The sequence below is a fragment of the Delphinapterus leucas genome, chromosome 2 (assembly GCF_059928025.1).
Source record: "Delphinapterus leucas isolate spDelLeu-1000000601 "Yukka" chromosome 2, BTC_Dleu_Yukka2, whole genome shotgun sequence".
Taxonomy (NCBI): Eukaryota; Metazoa; Chordata; class Mammalia; order Artiodactyla; family Monodontidae; genus Delphinapterus; species Delphinapterus leucas.
Genome location: NC_143130.1, coordinates 178,132,034 through 178,157,362, shown reverse-complemented (window position 1 = coordinate 178,157,362; position 25,329 = coordinate 178,132,034). Strand labels below are relative to the sequence as shown.

General features: G+C 47.0%; 1 protein-coding gene across 10 annotated transcripts in view; it reads right to left on the bottom strand.

The window, feature by feature from the left end:
• PPP2R5C (protein phosphatase 2 regulatory subunit B'gamma) overlaps window positions 1-25,329 on the bottom strand; it is a 132,524-nt gene that overhangs the window by 54,490 nt on the left and 52,705 nt on the right. Inside the window, exon 1 of one of the 10 annotated variants that reach the window (XM_089908210.1) lies at window positions 22,219-22,243. The exons of the other annotated variants lie outside the window; for them this stretch is intronic. The gene's annotated coding sequence lies outside the window, so the exon portion shown is untranslated. Of the gene's footprint in view, window positions 1-22,218; window positions 22,244-25,329 lie in introns of those variants that run through there. 10 annotated transcript variants of the gene reach the window in all.

Genomic DNA, 25,329 nt, shown 5'->3' with positions numbered 1-25,329 from the left:
CAACTATCTGAAAAGCCTATTAAAATACTCCTCCTTTTCCCAATCAGTGTCTTCCTACATTGTTTCAACCAAACCATGTGGCAACAGGCTGAATGCAGAGGCACACAGGAGAATCCAGCTCTCTCCTATTAAGCCAGACATTAAAAAGATTTGCAAAAAGAGAAAATGATGCCACCCTCTCACTAAACTTGTCTTTGTTTTAGGAAATATGGCTATTTTCAAAAAAGTGTGATATTTCTGTTAACATGTAATAAGGTTTATTATTTTTAATGAATTAATAAACACACATTTTTTTCTGGTTTAATTTCTAGTGTGGTCAGTATCGGTAGCTAAATCGGCATAAACAAAAGCTCTCTGGGTCCTACATAGTTTTTAGGAGCGTGAAGGGGTCCTGAGACCAAAGCTGCTGAGTGCCCTTCTCCACAACAGCCGGCACCCCAGTGGGCGCCTGGGGGCGGGGCCTGGCGCTCCTGCTTCCACCCGCCTCTCTCTGCCTCAGAGCCCGCCCCGCCCACCCTGCTTTCCCTTCCTGCCCTAACCGCCCCCTCCTGTTTGGGGTTCTTGCTCAGGCCTCCCTCACTGCCTGGTCAGAGAGGATGTACTCCTAGGCTGTCTTTAAGCTCCACTGCCTTGAACAGGCAGCTACCTTGCTGGGCACTTCTTCCCCATCTAGCTGCTGTCTGAGGGCAGGTCCCAGGTGATTGTTTCCTGGTTCTCGGTACCCCCTAATGCCCAGTGTGGAGCCCTGCAAACAGCAGGCACTCAGCACAGCCACCGGAATGGCCCATTTCCTGGGGAGCTCCCCTAGTTCCCACACTGCACGCAGAGGTCAGCAGTGCACAGCCGGTCCAAGGGGTGAGGATATGCTGCCTGAAGGGTACTCAGGGGACCATGGGAACCGAACTGTGATCCATAAACATTCTGAGTCCAGGTGACTGGAATCACTTAAATGTTTGGGTATCTGTACATGCAGATATCCAGCCCTTTTCAATGAAAAGCTCCGTGCTTGACTTCAGTCCTCACTCAATTCTACACCTCTGCTCACCCTCCACTTTGCCAGGATCATCTTAAATGAGTGCATTTTGTAGCCACAGGTCGTATACTTGGAACCTTCTGGCTTTCTCATGTTCTTGGTGCCGCGGAGAACTGAGAAGCCCACATTTACCCCTAAGAGCTACCTGATGACGACTTAGCTGTCACCAAAACACTAAAACAAACCTATTATGATAAGAAGGAAGAGCAGAGGAAAATCTTTTTCTTTTTTCATAAAATTTCTATCTAAAATTCTTCTAAAAAGCAAGGAAATCTCAACTTTCTGGAAATTGTCAATTCTCCCAGGGTTCCAGACAGCTAAGGTGTTACCGTACTATTTTCGTTTATAGTTTATAAAAAAAAGTTTGTGAGCATAATCTCATGAACTCTTTTATTATTATTATTTTTTGTTTGTTTGTTTGTTTTGCGGTACGCGGGCCTCTCAGCGCTGCGGCCCCTCCCGTTGCGGAGCACAGGCTCCGGACGCGCAGGCTCAGCGGCCATGGCTCACGGGCCCAGCCGCTCTGCGGCATGCGGGATCCTCCCGGACCGGGGCACGAGCCCGTGTCCCCTGCATCGGCAGGCGGACTCCCAACCACTGCGCCACCAGGGAAGCCCTCTTTTATTTTTTAAAACCTCATTTGGTTACATTTACAACTGCACTGTTTAAAAAAAGTATATTATACCAATCAAATTGAATATAGTTGTAAAAATATTGCATCCATAGCCCCTATCAAATATTTCCATATGGGTTTTGAATGCAAGTTAATTTAGCTTCTTATTGGTCACCATATTTTAAAAATCTTTACTTTCTGCTGCGTTAACAGGACTGTACCACTGGGAATAAAAATGAGTGGAGGTGGTAGAAGAATATGCTTTTTTACCTTTATGTATTCTGATTCTTTAACAGTGTGGGTTATTTTTGTAATAATTAAAAAATAAACTCTTTAAAAACTATTAAGTTAGCACTGCTAATCCTGAAAGAAGAAAAAAGGTATGACAGAATACAACCTGTATCTGACTTTACTGTTCTGATTATCACGTAATGTGAACCAAATGATAAAAACTAACTGGGACTGACACTGTTGGTATATTACACTTCAGTGTTTGGTATTCAAGAGTGCCTGACTCTTAGGTAATAAACCATGACCCTGGATTTGACCCAATTCTTACAATTACTCCTATGAAGCAGAATTTTAAAAAAAAGAATGGATTTTGAATTCTGCCCATGAGTGACACTGGCTTACTTTAATTTTAAACTGTACATGGACTAATAACACCAACATTCTTGTTTCAGGACATATTAATGAGCAGTCTTAAGCCCGAAAGAGAATACCAGCTAAATAGCACAATATGAGACAAAATTCTGTAGCCTGTGGGCACTGTCAGGACCCCCGTGACAGGGCTCTGTAACTAGAAAGGGGTGTGAAGAGGACAGCTGCCCAGGACAAGTCCCAGGACACCACCCAGAGGCCCAACACCATATTGAGTCCTCTGACCTAAGAGAAAGAGGAACACGGAAGAGGCAATCACGGTTTTGGCTGGAGAACACTGTTAACGTTAATTAATATATCCTTTTATTATTATTTTTCACGTTAAGCGCTGTAACATTCTTCTACACAAATACTATCACAAGTACCTTATGTTTGTATAAATCTTTTCGCCCCCTCCCCCCTCCCCAAACTATTTTCACTGATTTGTTAATGTGAACTTGGGATACTTCCCAATTATTTCAAGGTAAATCCTTGAATGATACCAGGAGCAAACCACATGGACATACTCATGCAAAACCTGCAGGGGGCGAGGAGCAGAGAAAAGACTCCAACCCATGGCACCTGAAGGTGAGAACGGATCATTCTTCTAAAAACATACTTACTAAAGGGAAGCCTGTAATTAATAAATGATGCAAAGGGATGTTTAACGAAGTTACCTAGAGTGGGGGGCAGCCCCCATTTCTGGCTTTGTGAGTGTTTCTGGTCCCACGGTGGAGGAGGGCAGCGTTCTCACATCAGTGGCACGCCAGACCAAGCTATAAGGAGTGGACACCTCCACTGACCCCTGACCTCCAAAGTGGAGGTGAGCCCTTGGGGGCTACCCAAGGTGATGACAGTAGAACTTCTACTTATATTTTCTTCTGCAAAGAATAACGAAGTAAGATGTACTGATATTTAATATAGGAATTGAGCACTGGAGGTGTGTGCTTGAGACTACTGCCAGGTAAGTGTGATCAAGGGTCTGGAGGCCACTGCTGGGCAGTGGGCAGGCCTTCCCAAGTGAATCCTAAATGACTGAGCATGTCACAGCTGACTCCACAGGTGTTTTGAGCATTTGGACACCTCAATTACTGAAGGGACCGACGGACGTGACAATAAATTTTAACCACCAAATTGTAGGATAGGACATGATAAGGCTGCATCACTAAACTATCACTGTATGTGAAGAGGCATCATGTGAACTCTATTTGTGAGTAGAAAAACTATGGGGAAAAAAAAAAAGCGCCAAGCTCACTTCCATATGACACGTCTTGGTGGTGAGGAGAAACATTCCAAGGTACAAAAAGGACCAACTTTCAGTAGGACAGTCACAGAAAGACAGGCCTTTCTAGCACGGAGGTGATGGCTTTTCTCAAATAAACACAACCCCAATGAGACAAAAAGCCAGAGCTGCACAAACCACAGGCCCAGAGAACATCACTTGGAGAGATGCCCTCAGAGGCACGCCCGTAAGGGTGGGAACCACTTCGCGCTCACTCATGTACTCTTCTGCTACGCAGCTAAGGCAGACTGACTTTCAGAGACCCCCGTGCGTCCACCGCTCCCCGCCCCCCGCCCTCCCAGCACTTGTGCCACCTTCCTGACAGTATGGGGCCACGAGTCTACGAACACGTGCCTGTCCTGAGCCTGCAGACAAGAGACACCACACAAAACTGAAACCAGCGTGCAAACTCTCCAAAAGGACAGAGCCAGTCCTTCAGCTCTGGGGTCCTCTTGTCTTTCCAATGTATTTATTCTTAGTACAAAGTGAGCAGGAATAAAGTGGAATCCAATTACTAACAATTTGGAGTAAATTTGGGATCCGTCATTAATATGCACTAATCCACTTAGTTCTATTTCGCATAGAAGAACACTTAGCAGACGGCAAGTTTCCCCCACCGAGAACAGCTCGGCGGTATTACTTTGTTTTTGAAAGTAAAATTCATGCACCATTTTTGAAATGACCATTTCCCCACGGCCTCCTGCGTCTCCTCTGTCCTGGATCAAGTGTCTGCGGACACGAGAGCCCTTCTCTGCTGCACCATCGCTTCTCTGGGCACCAACACCACGGACTCTCAGAGCCTTACAACGGGCCTTACTATGTGTGAGACTAAGTTCCTTCCCCTTGCTCTGCTTCATGTCTTGACTATTCACGGCCCTTCAAATTTCCCCTATCAATATGGGGAGAAGAGCAGTCGCTGCAATATTGAATCTTTCAATCCATGAACATGGAATATTTCTCCAATTACTTTTTTCCTTAAGTGTCTTTCAATAAAATTTTACAGTTTTCTCCTAAAAACGTAAATCTAAACAATAAATCATTTTTTAGATTTATTCTTAGGTATTTATTAAGTTCTGATGCTACTGTAAATTGTACCTTTAAAAAGACTGAAGAATTTTCTAACTGCTGCTGTGATCTAGAAAAGAACAGATTTGGGGTATTACTTTTGTATCTAGCTACCTCGACTGTTACTAATCCTACCGGCGTATCTGCAACTCCCTTTGGTTTTCTGTGTATGCCACCCTCTCACTTGGAAATGCCCACACTGTTCTCTTCCCTGCCTGAGCAACGCGCTGCAAGGAAGCGGCGAGAGCGGCTCCCTCGTCTCCGTGCCCTCTCAGAGGGACGCTCTTGCTAGCTTCCCACCCATAGCTCCCCACCCAGTTCGACGCTTACCCCCAGACTCTCTAGATAACGCTTCCCAGATTAAGGAGCTGACCTGTAGGCTCAGTGCCATCCCAATCCACATCCAACAGAGAATTCGGTGAAGCGCTAAGTGACTTCTAAAAGGTATTATGTGGAAAAGCAAAGGGTCAACGCCAACCAAGACCCTTGGAGAAGAACGGCAGGGTGGGGGGGCTTGCTGTTCCAGAAATCTAGACTCACCGGGGAAGCTTCATAAATGACAATGGCCCAGCCCTGTACTGCCACAGAGAACAGAGCCCAGAACAGGCCTGTACAGACGTGGATAACTGATTTAGGACAGAGTGGATTACAGAACAGTGACGAAAGATCAGTCTTTGAAAATATGGCGCTGGGACAGAAAGGAAGGAAGAAAGGAGAAAGAAAAGAAGAAGAAATTGGACCACATTATATGCAAAAATAAAAAATAAGTTCCTGGAGGGTTAGGACTTCAATCTGAAAGACAAAACTCTAATGCTTTTAGAAAATAATACAAAAGAATATCTCATAGAGAGAAAGAAGTAGAGGACTTCTTAAGACCTAAGAGCTGTAATCATTACAAGACTGATATATTGAACTATACAAAATCAAACATTTTTCTTCATCGAGACACCACAAAGAATGAACAGACAAGCCAGAGTGGGGGAACTATTTGAATACATATAGCCAATGAATTAACGTCCAGAATATGTAAGCATTTCCAATAAATCAGTAAGAAATATTCAGAGTACCAACAGAAAAGTAGGCAAACGTCTTAACCAAGCACTTCATGAATATACCCCAAAGCCTAATCACTCGTGAAAGGCTGTCACTCATTAATGGCCAGAGGAATGCAAATTAAAACCACAACGAGAGGGACTTCCCTGGTGGCGCAGTGGTTAAGAATCCGCCTGCCAATGCAGGGCACATGGTTTGATCCCTGGCCAGGAAGATCCCACATGCCGCGGAACAACTAAGCCCGTGCGCCACAACTACTGAGCCTGCGCTCTAGAGCCCACGTGCCACAGCTACTGAAGCCTGCGTGCCTAGAGCCCATGTTCCGCAACAAGAGATGCCACCATGGGCTTCCCTGGTGGCGCAGTGGTTGAGAGTCCGCCTGCCGATGCAGGGGACATGGGTTCGTGCCCCGGTCCGGGAGGATCCCACATGCCGCGGAGCGGCTGGGCCTGTGAGCCATGCCGCTGGGCCTGCGTGTCCGGAGCCTGTGCTCCGCAACGGGAGAGGCAACAACAGTGAGAGGCCCGTGTACCGCAAAAATAAATAAATAAATAAATAAATAAAAAAGAGAATCCACCGCAATGAGAAGCCCACGCACCTCAACGAAGAGTAGCCCCCACTCGCTGCAACTAGAGAAGGCCTGCGTGCAGCAACTCAGACCCAACACAGCCAAAAATAAAAATATAAAATAAATTAAAAAAAAACCCACAATGAGATATCACAAGACACCCAAAAGAACGGCAAAAAGTCTGAGGAAACCAAGTGTTGGGAGGAGCTGTGTTCGGCTGGAGGTCTCACACTGCTGGGCAGGGCTGCGGGGTCTGGCGTCATCAAGGACAGAGGCAGACAAATGCGCCCGTGAGCTGGGAATACAGGACCTTCCGGGAGTTGCAGGGGTGCCTGGTAGGGGTGCTGGTTACAGAAATATTCGCTTTGTAATTATTCATTACACTTTTTAGTTGTTATATACGCACTGTGAGTTACATTACAAATTAAAAAGGCCCCAGGATCCGTGCCTACGGCAAAAGCCCCTCAAGAACAACTTAAGAACACACAGTGAGACATGAGCCTCCTTCCTCCACAGCCACCCTCTGCCTCCGACTCTCCTCCCAAGAGGCAAGCGCGGCAGCCGGCGCCTGGGTCTCCCAGAGCCGCCCAGCACGCACACTCCAGGCACAGGTATACGTGGCGTGTCCTCCATGACAGCTTTAGGGGAACAGACACCGACAACCTCCAAACTAACCTCGATCTACTTGGGACACGGACACACACGATCCCAGCACATTTCCTAACGTCCCTCTATGCGGTATTTGTGTGGAAGAATTTAAGCTCTGGATATCTTTTTTTTTAATTGAAAAAATTTCCCAATCCAGATGAAATCTAAGTGATCTCTAATTTTTCTAATTATATAAAGTTTCTCCCTCTTCCTCTCAGAGAAAAGATCAGCAATTATGACTCCAGATGTATAATATAAAAATTGTGGTATGACTTATCAGATCTAAAGCATCTGGTATGAAGCAGAGCAGAGTAGGCACCAGCCTTGAACACGTGGAGCCTGTATCGTAAGGAATTAATTAAAAAATTTATCCGACATACACATGCCAGGCACTGTACCAGGCATGACAACACAGAGATAAATTTAAACATGATACTTGATCTAAAAGAAAATAACAACTAAAACATATGAGAAGTGTACTGACATGTGAGGTGTGATGGGGCCTGGGGGTGGGGGGGCAGGGTGCAGGTGCAGGAAAGGGTTTCCTGGGGTGCACTTGAGCTTGGCCTTGGAGGGAGGGCAGGAGCCACATCAGTTCAGGGAGGCTGAGGCTCACTGTGGAGGGACCGGGGCCACGCTCAGCTGCAAAGACTTTATCTACAGGTGCCCACTTCTCAAATCGGAGGGCCTTGAAGTTACAGGGCAAATTCTCCTGGAAAACCAATTTTCCTCAAAAAGACAGAGGCTTAAATGAGAATAACAGATTACATTTTACAAACCCTAAATTAATCACACTGGATCTTTAGTCAAACATTTTTCATAGAGGAGGAACTCTGTCTTGTTCGTTACTTTGTCCTCAGTATCTAGAACTGGTCAAGCACATACTGGGACCTCAAATATTTGCTCAAAATAAAAAAGGCGATCTGAAAGAAGGAAATTCAGGTAATTTAACTGAGCGGTACCATAACTTAAACCATATTTATATTAAAATAATGACACATGTATCAGAGTAGAGTGCAAAGTCCATATAAACTTAGGACAAAATCAAGTTCTTCCAAGAAACTTGGATGCTTGTGACAGGCATTTCAGCACTCTGGACTCTCAGAGGTTTGCATTTTGATAGAATAATCTGAGAAGTACTGTGAGTAGATAGCTTTGATCACAGAGGGTTTTTAAGCAGATGAGTGAGTGACACAACGTGACCTGGGAAAAAGATCTCTTCAGAAGTGACACGGGGGACTGAAATGAGGATGACAGAAGTAGGAAGATCTACTTCAAAGGAGAAGGCAACAGTCTGGGAACCAATTTCTCAGCCTTCTCGCGAGGCAGTCATGACACCAAGCACGGTTCCTCAGGGTGCTGGCCTAGCAGGGATCATTTTTGGTAACAATGATCTCTTACTCCATAAATCCAAACTTCTACAACTTGAAAGCATGATAAACATACTGAATGAGACACTCACTTCATGTAGATGATGTGCTGAAACGAATTCTACCCTGATCCTTGGCACCTACGTAATTCCAAAACTGAGTTAATCTTCTCAAACAGTTCCTAACTTGGTTGATGATGTTCAAAATTACAATAAATCTTTCTCAATGTCACAACGCCAAGTTATCACAGTTCAACCATTCTAATGTTTACAGTTTCTACGTTAACCTCCCACAGATCAAGTTCCTCTTTCCCTTGCTGTTTTCTCTTTCTTTCTTGGTGGTTCTTAAAACTAGGTCTGACCTACAATCCACAGTGTCTTAGATCTGATGGGACTTCACCACACATACTGAGCCTCTGGTCAGGTTTCTCGATGGATGTTATTCCATTCAAATACAGCCCACGTGCTCCCCGCGTCACGCTCTGTACTACCTAACGCAAGGAGCTAGTAACCAGCTGGTACCGCAAAGGGGCCAGAGCGCTCGTCTGGCTAAGAGTGTCGAGCACTGTCTACCTGCTGTTCGGAGAGAAATAACCAAGAGCAGCAAGCCCTCCCTCCCTCCTGCCTTCGCTTGCGCTGGAGTCGCCCTTCTCCAGTCCTTATGGGTGGCATCCCAGTGCGCGGGCAAAGCGGAAGCATTGCCTGCTCTATTAATCTGGACGTAAATCTGGCGACGCAAGACTGCCCAGCAGCTTCTACATCGCCACTTTCACTTTAAACAAGTTTTGCTGGTGACAACCATAGCTCGAAATCCATTGTGAACGTTCCCTTTGCAAATCCCAATTCTGTAGGTTATCAGCTTTGTTGCACTCCTTCACTAAGCTTACATCCTCCCTCCCACGGGAAAAGACCTACTACCCCCGGGGCCGAGTCTGGGGTGGAAGTCTACCCAGGACAAGCCGATCTCGTGTAAATCCCACAGCCGACTGGCTTCCCCACAAACGTGGGCACTCCTCCCTCCAGCCTTTGAGACCTTCCCTCCCTTCTGGTTTTCCTGCCATTCTTCAGCCTGCCTGTATCTGCACACAGAGAAAGCGGTAATATTCACTTTCCTCGCGACTTTCCCCCACTGACCCCCAGCCCAACATCCCTTTTTACACGGTGAAACGACAGCGTAAATCTATAAGGCAGACAGTTCCATTTCAGAAAGCGGTGTCTGAAGCCAAGGTCTAGTTCGCTCCCGTTCTCTGCACCCGAGAGCCGGCAGTTTCACCAGGGACGGCGTGGGGGAGGCGTGTGGGGCGAGGAGAGCCGGAAGCAGCGGGTCAGACTGAGGCGAGATAAAGGCCAGGAGAGACTGGTTTCCTCAGAGAAGCTCTTAATTACGGCAAGTGAACTTCTCAGTGAGGGCAGTCACATGGAAGAAACATACTGATTTCTAGCCTAGACCCCACCATAAAGAACATGGTGAAGTCAGGACGGGACTCTAAGCCTCAGGTTCCTTAAGCTGGAAGACAGCGGACACACATGGACATTCAGGACTGTGTCCCCACCTCCTGGCACAGGCGACGCACAGGAGGAACTCCACAGATGTCTGCTGAATTAAAGCCTTGGCTCTCTGACAGTTAAAGATTAAGACAGCTCGAATTCCTAGGAGCACAGAGATACAGCGCCAGCAGTGTTGACAAAGGCCCTATTTCCTGCTTAAGAACCTAGTTGTAGAATGCCTGTCGGGAACAAATTAGACAGACCCTCACCACTAGTACAAATCAGTAAACGTCCAGCACCTCTGGTTGTATCGCCTCATCCTTCACTTAGGCCGGCATTCCTGATAAAGCGTCACACCCCACCGCTGCGCCTGCCGACCGACGGCTCTGCCAATGGAGAAGCTCTTGCCTAAAGTGCAAGGGCGGGCATCATTCCAGGGAAACTGCTTTCACTACATTTCTCAAATAAGAGATGGCCAAAGGCAGGCTGCAGAACGTTTAATATGCTTACCAGCAGATAGAAGAGTGTGGAGTTGTGAGAAGGATATCCTGAAAAAATACATAGAGTCTTTCCAGTTTTTATTTGTGTTCTCTACTTCCTTTCTCTGTGTCTCAAATAGATATGAGCGGTTCTTTCTGGAAACGAGTTCTTTTAGGATGGATTCTGGGCTCTTCACGTATGTCTGGCCCAGGGCTGCAGCAAGCAATAAGCCTTGAAGGCCCGTGTGCCAGGTCCTGTGGAGAACGAGCCCGGGAATCAGGGCTCTAAAGTGATACAGGCACCAGGACGCCGGGAACCACGAAATCATGGGCCGTGTGCGCGTGTGTTGTGTGCCCACCCTCTGGGGAGGTGAAGCAGATAAAGAGCGGTGCTGGACGCCCCCCTCCCCCTCGCAGGAGCCGCCAGCCTCCTCACCTCCTCACCTCCTCACCTGCCCACCATCCCATCCCTCCAGGTCTAGTGTTAATTAATTAGTGCTGATGTTTACCTGTGCTGGGTTCCAGTCTTCAGCTCACCCGCCCATCAACTAATCCCTGCTCAGAGGCCAGTCATGGTAAGGTTACCGGCCAGTGACGAAGAATGATACCCCCTGCCCCCGCCTCGTCTCCAAGGCTCAGCGCACTCTGAAGGCGGGGGTGGCCCACGCCCCTCCAGGGACATGGAGCGGAAGCCCTCCCCAGGGGCCTTCTGATGTCTGACACTGAACTTGGCCTCATTTGGGGAGGACCATGGAGACAAAGACGGGGCACAGCATCCTCCCCCTCCGCGGTACGCTCAGCACACAACAGGCGCTCGATGAATGTGCCACGAAAGCTAACGACGGGACAAGGACAAAACCACAGGTGCTCATGAGCAGTGATTCGACACCCCTGCGCAGGGCGTTCTTCTCAGATTAAAGCCTAATACGTTTAGTGCATCATCCAAGGGGTTGACCGAAAGGTTCATTTGCCCTTGCAGAAAAACATGCCACCTAAATATGTGACGTTTTTATTATTAGTTAAAACAAGAAACACTCTTGTGTTCTGGTATGTGTTGAAAGACATTCAGCTGATCCTTTTCTGCATAGCTGATGCCAAATTACATGGCAAATCGAGATGCTGCTGCTACTTGGTTCCTATCTTCTTGACATGCAGGGTTTGGCGAGGGGGAGAACCTGTTGGCCTAAGGAGGGCTCCGCCTGGCTACCGCGTGAGGTGCTCCTGAACCTGGGAAGAGGAGCCCGACCCACCTGTGGGGACGGCGAGGGGCAGAGCTGCAGGCGGTGCCAGGGGCCACACGAGGAGCTCGAACAGGCAGCTGCAGCCTCCGTGTCTCGGGGCAGGACAGGCACGGCCGGATGGGGAGGATGAGGTGCCCCTCCTTTCAGACAGGACGCCAGCTCTCGGTCCTTTGCCCACCTGGGCACCTGCTCCCTGTCTGCCTGTCGGCCTTGCCCGGTCCCCCCCGGCGGGCTCTTCCCTCTCTCGACCCTGAGAAACCTCTATTCTTGACTGCTTTCTATATTTTAAACCAGAAGGACTTTATTAGAAAGGAGCACACCATAACGTACCCCCGGGGAAGCGCCTGTCTGGACACCGAGGGCACTCGCCCGACCTGGGGCAGGATGTGGCCTTTGGACAAGCCGTCCCTGTCCTCCAATGTTGGAGCCACAGTTGAATGTGGCGATCTGAGCTGGTGCCATTTGGGAAAACAAGGTACTTCCAAAGACTAGTTCTTTATGGTCCAAGTTTTATAGTTAAATCAAGACAACTGCTGCTCGGGGTACCTTGAGGTCATCACTAGGCACAGCTGCCCCCTTAGTTTCTAACTTTGAATCCTCCACTTAGCAGATACTTATTAAGCCCCCGAGACACCAGGCAGCAGTAGAACAAAGGCATTAAGAACTGGGGTGGAAAGTGAGAATACGTGGGTTGGAATTCCAGCTCCACCTGTAACTACCTTAGTGGCCTTGGGCAGGATACTTGATCCCTCTGGGCCTTGGTTTCCTCAACTGGGAAATGGGGGTAACTACCCAGTGGGGTGGCTGTGAATTAGCAGATGTGATGTGCTAGAGTGATGCCTGAGATGGAGTACGTCCTCCATAAATGGTGCTTGTTTCTGTTTTCTGTTCATCAGATGCAGTGACTTGTTAGCTTCTATCATTCAATCTTGTTTATGCTCCTACCCTTAAAAAATGTCTGTTACGGAAGCAACGTTTTTCATCCTCTCCAGGCATTTCCAAGCAGGCCACTAATGCACCGCACTCAGCAACTAGATCTGCACCTGACAAAGGACGACTCTCAGGCTGACGGTGTCTGGCTGTGCGTAACGCGATTACACGGATGTTCTGGCGAACAGGGCACCGCGGCCGTGCTCTGCTGCTCTGGCTCTCAGAACAGTGTTGGCGCAAGGGCAGCTACTTAACTGTTGGCCGAGAGGGGCTGAATGGACCCCAAATCCAGTTATGACCCATGTGCCTGCTGGGTCATGGAGGAGCCAATCTCCCTGATGAGTTCGTGGACGTTTTAGACTATCAGTTTGTGGCGTAATGGGATTTGAGTGGAAAAATATCCTTAAAATTTGGAAGGTTTATAAAGGATTACGGTGGAGCTGGGGTTTTTTGGGGGGCAGGGGTGCTACTTGACGCTTACACGTGTAAGAAGACAAGTTAAGCTGGAAAGCAGCAAGCAGACTAGGGTGGCAGGAGACACTGCTGTGTCCCGTTTGTGACCAGTTGCTTGGCATTTCCGGGCCACAGTTTCTGCGTCTGGAAAATAAGGTTCTTTCTGGCTCTGTAAGACTACGGGAGAGCGCTTCTCTCAAAGACCAGGATGCCGGCAGCAGTTCCCAGAGGGCGGAAAGATGAAAATACAACAGGTCTCTAGAATGGGTCACGTATAAGCGGGCACCATAGGGAGGAACATATAAGAAACCAAGGGCCTGAAACCTTTCTGCATACAGCCGACCACTGGTCAACATGTATTACACATTTCGGAAGAATTCTGGTTTCAGAAAAATAACACACGCTCACCGTAGGATAAATAAAATCCAAACAACACAAGGAAGGCAAGCTCAGCGAGCAGCACTGTGGGCATTCTGGTGCACACCTGCCGGGGCGGGGGGTGCTCTCCACGCACACAGATGTGCTGACGTGAATGACGGAGCTACTGAAGACCATGCTTCATTCGCTCCTGTTTTTACCTTACTCAACCCTCTGTCAAGAATGTCCTGTAGATCAATAAACAGACCAACATATCTTTAATTGTTTGGAATTTCACTGTCCACGTGTGCTACAATTTAACAAATCGAACCTTCTAATAAGAATAAATCTTCTCCTGGTGTTTTTTTTTTTTAAATAACGTGACCAAAAATGCTTTATGATTAATGATGGAACACATTTACCTAGTTCTACTTCCTTCTAAAACCTCACTAAAAGTTCAGTGAAGGGCTTCCCTGGTGGCGCAGTGGTTGAGAGTCCGCCCGCCGATGCAGGGGACACGGGTTCGTGCCCCGGTCCGGGAAGATCCCACATGCTGCGGAGTGGCTGGGCCCGTGAGCCATGGCCGCTGAGCCTGCGCGTCCGGAGCCTGTGCTCCGCAACGGGAGAGGCCACAACAGTGAGAGGCCCGCGTAAAGCAAAAAAAAAAAAGCCGTTTAAAAGCAACAATGGGGGCCCGGTGGTTAAGAATCCGCCTGCCAATGCAGGGGACACAGGTTCAAGCCCTGGTCCGGGAAGATCCCACATGCCGCAGAGCAACTAAGCCCGTGTGCCACAACTACTGAGCCTGCGCTCTAGGGCCCGCGAGCCACAACTACTGAGCCCGCGTGCCACAACTACTGAAGCCCACACGCCTAGAGCCCGTGCTCCACAGCAAGAGAAGCCACCGCAGTGAGAAGCCCGCGCACCACAAGGAAGAGTAGCCCCTACTAGCCGCAACTAGAGAAAGCCCGCGCACAGCAACGAAGACCCAACGCAGCCAAAAGTAAATGAAATTTTAAAAATATGTATATATATATTAAAAAAAAAGGCATCAACAAGCTCACAAAATAGTGAGGATTTATAGGATCAACAAGAAAAGATAACAGAAACCAAAGAGATGAGCCCTGCACCAGAGGTCGCCTCCTGGGGGAGCAAGGCAAAACCGGACCCAGGGCCCAGAAGGAGCGGAGGGGCTGATGAGACCCCCCCCACCCCAGGTCACTAAATATAAATATATACACGTGAGAGAAACGGCAGAGCAAATGTGGCAAAATGTTGACAAATGAGTGAAACTTGATAAAGAAAATTCTTTGTGCCATTCTTCAACTTGTAAATTTGAAATTATTTCAAAAAGTTAAAATAAGAGCAAACAAAACGACAAACTGGGAACGAAAGTTGAATTTTACAGAATGCCGTCTTCACGTTTATTGAGATGTTCCCATTTGTTTTCCTTGGCCTGTTAACACCACGATTCTCTCCTTCCCACCAGGCTGGCTAGAAGCATCTCTCCCCTCTCCTTTCTCCTTTCGCTGCTGTGGCCCTCCTTCCAAAACCAGCTCTTGGGTTTCATTCCTTTTCCCCCAGTTTCCTGATTCATTTGTTTCTGCTTCTGTCTTTAGAGAAGACAGTAATTCTTTAATTTATCTTGGTCCTTTTCTTTCTAAGCGTTTAAGTGATTTCCTCTCATCCTTACTTAATAATCGTGTCCCACGTCAACTCCGTAAGCCGTCACCTTGTTTCATTCAGTCACTCACTGGAGGCACCGTGGCTCCGGTAGGAGAGCCCAGGCCCGAGGCAGCTGGCCTGGCCAGCCCTGTCCTTCATTCCTGGGCAGTGTGTCGAGCCTGTGCTTCGCCCTCCCAAGAGTACAGCGAGAATGATGATAGTGCCGATGACAGACAACAGACGGGATGCGCTTATCAACAGTCCTTGTAGCACGGCTGTCACCTTCACCAACTTGTTCATTTGAGGATGAAGCTTTCGAAAGGCAGGGAAGGGCCTGCTTTTATGGGTTTCACTCAAGTGAGGGAGACAAGCAAGTAAAACCAAAATCTCAACACCCCATAAACAAAATGATTTTAGGAAAGAAGAAACCCTAGTGATGGGTTAGATGAGGCGGGGGAGGCCTGTCCATGGAGACAACTCGGGGCTTAAATGTGGACGCTAAGGAGCAGCCAGTGGTGCCGAGATCCAGACAGGGCCACGCCAGCAGCAACGAACGCCCTCTCTGCCCTGAGGCCTGGTTTCTACCTTTGCATTTATCCCCATTTTTATTGCATTATGATGAGAGGATATGGTCTCTACTTATTTCAACTTGTTGAAAATTGCAGAGGTGTTTTTTTGTTGTTTTGTTTTAAATATTTATATATTTATTTATTTAGGCTGCGCCGGGTCTTAGGTTAGGTTGCGACATGCAGGATCTAGTTCCCTGACCAGGGACTGAACCCGGGCCCCTTGCATTGGGAGCACGGAGTCTTACCCACTGGACGACCAGGGAAGTCCCTGCAGAGGTTTTCTCTGCGAACTGTTATTTGTTAAACGTACAAACCTTGTGAGCACTTGTTTTCTGAAGTCTCCCTGGTTCACCATGATAACCTGTAGTCACCACCTGATCTGGGACAGGTAGGGCCATCCAGGCACGTTCCACCCCCGCTCCCCCAACCCCGGCCTTATCAGTTTTTGTTTGTTTTTTTTGCGGTACGTGGGCCTCTCGCCGTTGTGGCCTCTCCCGTTGCGGAGCACAGGCTCCGGACGCGCAGGCTCAGCGGCCATGGCTCACGGGCCCAGCCGCTCCGCGGCACGTGGGATCCCCCCAGACCGGGGCACGAACCCGCGTCCCCTGCATCGGCAGGCGCACTCTCAACCACTGCGCCACCAGGGAAGCCCCTTATCAGTTTTGTCTTGCAGTCCTTCTAGCTCTGGACACAGAACCACCTGGGTAAATCGCATATGTTCACGGTAGCTCTGCCATCCTGTGCACTGTGCACTTTGGCGTGGTGAAGTAATCCTGTCTCACTGAATCTTATTTTGCCTTGATTTCAACTTTGCCCACTATTAATGTTATGACTTGGGTTTTTTTGCATCTGCCTAACATATCTTTACATCCTATTTCTTTTTAATAGCCTTTAATATATGCCCCATCTCACTGTAGGATTTAAAGAAGTTAGAAGAACCATGATTGTTCAATTTGTCATATACAGTAGTATACATATAACGGTAAATGTAACTTTAAAAATTATGGAAATAATCCTTAAATTTTGCTAGTCTAGAAAAATGTATGCAATACCCCAGCCAGACATTTAACACTGGATTATATTTAAATAAATTTATTCAGTTTAAATAGTATTTTGGAAAAGAACTATCTTCAGACCCTTGACATATAATCCCTGAAATATAACTTTCCAAAATGACAGAATGACACGTTTACGGTAATGATAAAACCAGCTGTAAGCGTGTGCATGATCCTAGAAGCTGCGATTCTGGTCTCAAGCTGGCAGGTCGGCAGCCCAGAAGGGAAGGCTTTGCCTGTGGCCGCAGTCAGGCCTGGCTGCCACTCTCTCTCCGCGGGCAGGTCAGGGGACTTCCATCCCCAGCTCTCCGCCCACAGTTCAGCTGAAATCCTGTCCAGCTTCCTGGCCTCAACTGCGTGGAGCATTTCAGATGCTTTTTTGCTGGGAGTCTAATCCTATTTAGTTTTGCTTGGGGACTGAAAAATGTCCTTAAACAATTTTGAAAATCTAATTTCCTACTGTATTTTATCTTGCTAATTTTCCATACTATCTTCACTTTTAACTCTTTTAAGGAATACTAATAGCTTACCATTACTGAGTACTTACTATGTGCCAGGTATTATTATAACTCCTCTAAGCCCACGAATCCTGTTACACAAATGAGGAAACAGATCCGCACAGAGGTTAAGGGTGACAAGGCTCAGAAGCGACAGGGCTGGTGTCTGAGCCCAGGCAGTGTGGCTTCAGAGCCTCTCAGAGGCCTGTGGGAACAAGGAGCATGCCTGTGAGGGGACACTTCTGTCCATACTGGTACCATCCAGCTGGCCAGGAGCCCTTTCAAATATCCCAGGCTGGTCCCTACACGCTGCCTGCTCCTTACAGGAAGACTCAAGGCCTTGACGTTCCTGGTCAAGATAAAGACTGTGTCTGTCACCCAGTCTCTGCAAACCTTAACAAAACCTTAACAAAATATTATTTCTAAGACCTTAAAAGCTCCTCAGAAAAAACTGTGAATTAAAATCAGTGGTGCCTAATATAAATAACTTTGACACAGGCCAAGTTCCCCATTAGCCCATATCCTAGACGAGAGGGTGGGATGTACAAAGGAACCCTTTAAACAAGTCGTCAGATGTCTGGGATTCTGCCTTAACTCCAAGTCTGACCTAATAACATTACCGCCAACTAAATATCCAGAGCATCCACTCCTCCTTCTACCGAATTCTCCTGAATACTCAGCCGCCTGCAAAATGTGCCCCAAGCTGCAAGTCACTCCCTCAAGGGTTCCCTGGTGTAATTCGCCCACCAGCTCTCAGCCAGTGCCCGCCCCTGAGGCAGCCCACCCCACCCCCTTCTTCCCACTCGTGGCCACAGAACATCGCTGTCACAGCACCTGCCAGTCTTCCTCAGATGGCCCCGGCCAAGGAGCTGTGCTCGCCGCATCAAAAGCAACAGTGCTGGGGCCATCAATCCGGCTGCAGTCAGAGACCCCAAACCCTGACGACAGAGGCTGCATTTTCCGCTTACTGTGAATGTGCTTTGAATACACTCCTAAAAGTAAAATCCTTCTCCAGGACTCTGGCAAGAGAGGCAAGCAAAATAGAAAACCCTGCCAGACTTTCTAATCTTCCTCTGAGGCTTTTCTATCATGTGCTCACAAGTGAGCTGTATTTAAGAAAGTGAATTTCCAAAATTTGAGGACTCTTTCTCATGGCTTTTTGGGAGAGGAGAGGGTATTAGAGGGTTAATTTCTGATTTTTCCCAGCATATAATAGTCACTGCTCTAATCTCCAACCAGATTCCCGATAAGACCGAATTGGTATCTTAATGCATAAATCCTTTGTATAAATGCCCCTAAGCAACTTGACAGCAGCTTGGGCATTAAGCATGCATTATATGACCTCACAGTTTTAAGAGACCTGGATGCCAGGACGGGCAATGGGGCTCTGAAGTCTCACCTACGAGACAGTGAGTCTGGGAAAAGAATTTCTACTAGAACCACCACCTCAACTTGAGAGGGAAATACTTTCTCAGATTAATTACTGGTGGCCTGTGGGATGTCAACAGCCGCACTTAGATGCCTAATCAAGTGACATTTAACTTAATGTCGTGATCTTTCTTCTTCTCCTTTTTTGAGAAGACTATTTTGGGCCCAGATTGGAAAGACCACTTCCTCCCGAAACTGGCCTCAGTATCTCTGTCACCGTTTCTAACCTCACACACAACCTCCACGGCCTGAGCACAGAGACGAGGAAGGCTGGACGGAGACAAGGGCTTTCCCGTCCCACAGACAGGCTTCTGGGGGCTATGTCAGTCGCTGCACTCTGGCCAGGCGGACAAGGTGACCCTTTGCATGTGACACAACCGTCCTGATTGGACCATATTTGGTCAATCAGAGGAACAGACCATTTTAAACTTTGGATTCGATGCAGATGGGAAGTCAAAACCAAAGCACTCTGAGCCACATTAGAGAGAAAATTCAAAACAAAAACATATTTATAGTACTTTGATGTTTCCAACAGTGTATTTACAAACATCTTGCTGCGTGATCCCTATGACAATTTGGTGAGAAATCTGTTTTGGAAGAGTCAGTCGCCCTGATGGTTAGCTAGGAGAGATGGAACTCAAACTCAGGTCCTCTCACTCCATCACACTGTGTCCTCTCAAAATAAACCAAATGAACATAAGGGAGGGGTCCCTTGGGCTAGATGATCAGAGCCAGGAATGAACGCAAAATTTAAGATTAGTTACCCACGGTGGTAGTTTCTGAAGGATTATCACGCCACATAATTAAATTAGTCTTTTTAGGCAGCTTTCTGATCCTGTAACAACTTGTGCCAAACTTCGAGAGTCCAGGAATCTCCTCGCTGACCTGCAGTAACCCCATCTTCTTAAAACATCTGCTCCAGTCAAACCAAGCTGGCCAAGACTCCTCGGCGCCAGCAGGGCTGAGTGCCTCTCCGGCTAATGAAGACCCCAGCACAGGCCCACTGTCGGCCACAGGGGCAGACCCAGGCTGCAGGTTTCTCTAGCACCCAGACCCCACTCCCAGGCAGCCTGGGCCAAGAGAAAACAACTTGATCCCAGGGAAACGTTTTGGCCAAGTCAAGGCTCTTCCCCTGAAAAGCGAAGTGCCAATAATCAGCTTTCACTAGTTGGGATATGAATTGGGAAACAAGGGAAGAACCGGGCAGAACTACTCACCGTGGCTGCTAACACGACGGGTTTTAGTACGTTCCAGACTCTGTGCCAGGCGCTCACACCCTCTTCTCACTGAGTACCCACAACTATTCCACCGCTGAGAGATGTTACTATTCCCAGTTTGCAAATGAGGAAAGTTACTCCGGAGGTTAAGTAACTCACTCGAGCTATACCACTGAGCAAAGGCTTGGAGAGATGCAGAGAAATTACCCGGTGAATGAGGGCACAAAGAGGCAGTGACAGTGAGGCTAGGGGCTGGAGGAAGAGGGCAGGGAAGGCCAGAGTGCGGCCGGAAGTGGACAGACAGCTGTGAGCTGTGCCGCTGTGCCCTTCCCCGAGGGCTGCCGGAACCCAGACCTTTCAGGCTCCAAGTCCAGCTCCACTGGGGCTGCTGTGTTTGGAACCAAACAGGAGACTGGGGGGCTCTTTGGAACAGTCTTCTTGGAAGGAACTCAGCGGGCCCATCCCAGGGTTTCCGTGCTTCAGGCGTTCACAAACACCTTCTCAATACCTGCCACATGTGTGCACAGTCGTGCTATCGCTTACTTGGTGTTTTTACTTAAATGGACACACCCTTTTTTTCTAAGCCCTGTCCTAAGCAACAATAATCCAAGAAATTGTGGATCTGACATGCTAATTACATATTTTTATATTCATCAATGTATAACTTTGAAAATAACGTTCACTCAAAATCATCTCTTGTGCCACCAGCAGTGCATACCGGCCATACTTGGAGGCATCCTGGGCTACCCACTGTATAAAGAACAAAACAGAAATCCTCTTTCAGCTGGTTCACGGTTTTCTATGCTGACTCTTACTACCCAGCAAAATGCATGCTTTGGAGTCACCCTCTACGGTCCTGAATGAGAAGCAAGATCATTCAAGCCCTATCATACATTCTTACTGAGGGATCAATTCCTCTCGGCCTCTGCTGACCCCCTTCCAGTCTTTGGTTCTATAAATAAAAGACTATTTAGGAACCCCCAGTGTTAGAATCTCTCCATCTATCCCAGGCAATCAATTAGTTCTTTTAGGTTTTGCCTTCAAATCTACATCATAATATTGCTGCTAAAATAAGAATGTCTTCAGACAAATTAAACCCAACTTTAACCAGTGTAAGTAACAGACGAATTCTTCTACTTATTTAAGGAAATGACTACAATAAGGTGGGCAGGTCCCACCTCACAGATCAAACAGGAAGGTAAGCACCTTCCTTTGTGCATTTTGCATTGGTTTTAGCATCACAGACTAGAAGGAAGCTTAAAAAGATGCTATGCCCATTGGGCCATCAGTAGCATAATTTTTTTTCTGAAACTGTTAAGTAGCTCCATTCAAAGGTTGAACCGGCCCTCCAAACTGGCTTCTAATAACTTTTTTTCTTTAATATACTGTTGCACATGTTCTAATGTTTTAGGCCTTATCAAATTCTTTTTTGGAAGTAGCCAAAATTTAAACAATCAAACGTCTTATATAAACATGCAAGCACGTCTTATACATTAACCTATCATAGACACCAACAAGAAGGCTCATATTTCGTTTGTGGTAAAACAAACAAGACAAACACCACCAAAGCTGAGCAAGGTGCCCTTCCTGCGGGCTGCTCACACCCTGGAGAGCTGCCACTACCGCCCTATCACAGGGCTTTGCAGTTGTATGCACCTGGATTGTTTACCTTTATATTCCTCACCTGGTAGGACAGGTATGACACAAAAGTGCTCAGAAACGTGTGCTGGGCGAACACATTTACAAGAAGGCCCCAGTAGAGCTATGTGTCCAACCCTGACCCCTGCACCTGCACCCCTGCATTTCTTCACCTTCCCGCGCTTTGCTCTGCCAGGTCGCCCTCACACTCCCAGCCCATCCCGGCCGCTGAAAGCCCAGCTGGTTGGCAGATGCCCCCTTGGCACCTCATCACCCTCTCCTCCTGCAGCCCCATGCAGCTCTAGGGCCTCTTTCATTTGCGCTTCCCCAGCAGGTGTTTACTTCTAATTATGCTCAGACCACAAACTCCCTGAGGGCAGAGGCTCTTGCTTATCTTTGTGTTCCTTGCTTTATGGACTTGAATTACCCATTTACACCTTTAAACTCAAGTATCTGATAGAAGAGCTATAATTCGACCTAACTCGACAGAAAACGTGTGTCTCTTTTAATAGAATAATAGAGTTATGTTAAACTTCAACTGAATACCTTTTGCTAGAAGTGATCCACTTCATCAGACATAGGCTTCGCACAACACAGAGCTGCACAGCATTCCCTTCAGGGGCGCCCCATCAGAAGCCCTAGCGCCGGTGACTTTTTGGCTGCTCTGATTTACGCTGATCTGGGCTAACCCTCAGCTGTCGTCAGCCTCAAAGCAGGACCAAATCAGGTCAGAACCTTCAAAGTCACAACTGAGAATTTGTTTACAGTTCCGAGGTAGATCGCCCTTTGTTAGTTTAAGTGAAACCCTGCTCTCATTTTGAGAAAGCAATGTACAGCTCATAAAACCTATGCAACGCCACTTGTGATAACTGAAGATTTCACTGATGTAAAATGTTACAGGGGTGGTAAAATATGAATTGATAACACGAACCTGAATTAATGGATCTAGAAATTTTCTCTCTCCTATGGACAACACCCTTCTGAGCCTTGGAGAATGAGTGGGAGAGCAGTTGGCATTTTTAGGGATCACACTTCAGGTTTCCATTGAGTCAGGACGCTATCTAATTAAGATCTTCTGCCTTGGCGATAGGCCTGAACAAAGCAGATGTTTTCATTACAAAAATGGTACTCTTTTTACAAAATGATACTCACAGAATCTGAGGTTTAGATAACACCATGCCTGCCCTAGTTTCAGTTCTAGTTCTTAAGAGGCCAGAACGCTGAGCGATCAGCTGTGGCAGCAGAGGACAGAACGGCAACGGCTTCCGAAACTTCTCTTTTCTGTCACCATGGACGCTACGTCAGTGTTCAGTTTCAACTACAATTTCAATGCCGCAAAGCAAAAAACAACACCGACGACAACCGCCAAGCAACAAAGTGGGACTGAGCGGCTAGCACCTTGTGGGGAAACACAACTGGAAGGCAACATTAACGGGTGACAGGGTGGGGGACTGGTGGTGACGGTGGTGGAGCCATGTGTGAATTCCTCCTCCATGTGACCAGCGTGCTTGGGACTGTCCCTCTGCGATCAGGGTTGATGCATGGAAAACCATTTAAACACTGACAAAACTCAACACATTTACAAACATAAAGTCAAAGTTAGGTGGAAAATCGCCTTCCTTAAAAAAAAATCCACCTTCATGGACTATTTATTATGAGATCTTGAAACTGTTAAAAGTAAAGCACAATCAGTATTTTAAATGAAGGCAAGGTGACAAGCTCAATTACTTCAGGAAACTAAGGAACCTGAACAGTGGTGAGCGTTCAGATTGCCCCAGAACCCCTAGTCCAGGCGGGGCCCTAACCCAGAGTTTCCCTCCTGTGCGTTTCCTTCTGGAAGGATCAAGGAGAGAAAGTCTAAAAAACAACAACAACTACTACGCTGTACTCAGAATTTATAATAAGGGTTCTTCTCACTTAAAAATAATGTAGGGTCTTTCCCTTCCCTCCATTCTCTTTTGGGGGCAGGGGAGGACAAATCACGGTCCCCTTTCAAGGGTTACAGGACAGAACACTGCCAACTGCCTCCAGCCTGGTGGCTGGCGTCCCAGTAAACACTAAGACAGAGCCACCAGACGGAGCATCAAGAGAAACTTTATTCCAATTTCTCCTGAAGGTGATTTCAAAACTTCAACTTTCCAGGGTGAAAGGTTGTAAAAAGCTGGAGAATGCGGATTATTTGTGAGGTGAGAATAAAGAATACCTGCGAGTTTCAGTGGAGTATCAACACGAACCTTTCTGCTGCCCCGAAGCAGAAAGTCTGTCTGCCTAGTTAGCGTCCAATGATTATGCTTGGAGATACAAATGAATAATACATACCTGTGTGTGTAAGCATATACCCTGCGCTCACCTGGATTCATATAACCTGACACAGCGCCCTCCCACCTTCTGGCTCATATATAATTACAACATGGAATAAAATGGCTTTAAAAAAAATTGAGGAGAAATTCACACAAAACCTACAATTAACAATTTTAAAGTGCATAATAGTTCAGTAGCATTTAGTGCATTCACAGTGTTGTGCAATTAACCCCTTTCTCTAGTTTCAAGACTTTTTCATCACCCTAGAAGAACACACTTGCCCTTTAAATAGTCACCCCCCAGCCTCTCTTCCCCCAGCCCCTGGCAACCATCAATCTGCTTTCCATCTCTATGCATCTGCCTGTTCTGGACATTTCATATAAGGGAAATAAAAAATGGACTTTTAAGTTACATAAATTGTCTGAATTATTATGTGGTAATTCCAAATGTAAACAAGGTACAAATCTGGGATTTGTGGCTTAAAATGACGTTCTGGGGTTCAGATTTCACAGACCAGTAAAATTCACAAGGAATCTGAAAAGACTGACATTGGCTTACCACCCTAACTGACAAATAGGAACATTTAAACAAATCATAAAAGATATTTTAATACCAAAAAAGACAATCCTAGAATAGATAGACCTGTAAGTTGAATAAACTTAGCTTTATGGAAGACACACACTATATCATCTTTATTTCTGCCTGGACAGGTAAAAGCCTTGCCACAGAGCAGCGCAGGCATTTGGAAATGACTGATCCTGGGCTGTCACCTTCGGCACATCTGAACCTAGATAAACTACGTAGTGCACTCCTGGCCAAGAACTTGATCTTCCAAGAAATGATAACTTAGGGAATGAAACGGGTTTCATCCTGTAGGAATCTTTTTGATGGCCAAGACTGACCAGGTCTAAATCTACCTCAAGAATCAACAGAAAAGGATGGCAGCTTTGCAAGAGACACCAACACACCGACAATCAGGTAATTCCACTTCACCCAGGTGGACGGATGCCAGCCTGGGGTCTGGGTCTGGGGAGGTTAGACAGCAGATGGTCAAAGAAACAACCTTTACAAACACAAAAGCTCTAACGGGCGGGTTTCCCCCAACTCGGCCTTTTAAACTGGGGCATTCAGTCTGGGCATGTGCGAGGGGGGCGGTGCATGTTTATTACGGAGTAGACACGATACCCTTCCTGGAATATCAGTTTTACAAAGCAATTAAATCATGTTAAACATCTTTAAATTAAACAGTATTAATTATGAAACAGAATACAAAATTCAAATAGCTTTCTGTGACAAAACTCAAGACTTCAGAAACTTAAACATTTTGGGGGTTCTTGCTAGACCATATCAGGCCCATGGCCCCAGACTTCCAACAACAGCAGGTTCTCCCTCAGCCAGAGGAACTGCCAGGCAGAGTGTGAACTGCACTGTCCTGATCTAACTGATTCTAGCCCAGACAAGGCTACCGACAGAGGCCAGGAGCGCTGACAAACTGTCCTAAAATTTACATGGAAATGCAAGGAATCCTGAACACAAAACAATTTTGAAAAAGAAGAACAAAGCTGGAGGACTCCCACTTCCTGATTTTAAAACTTCCAATGAAGCTACAGTAATCAAGACTGTGGTACAGACATACAGACCAATGGAACAGAATAGAGTCCAGAAATAAACCCTCACATTTACGGTCCACTGACTTTCAACAAGCACGCCAAGTCCATTCAATGGGGAAAGAACAGTCTTT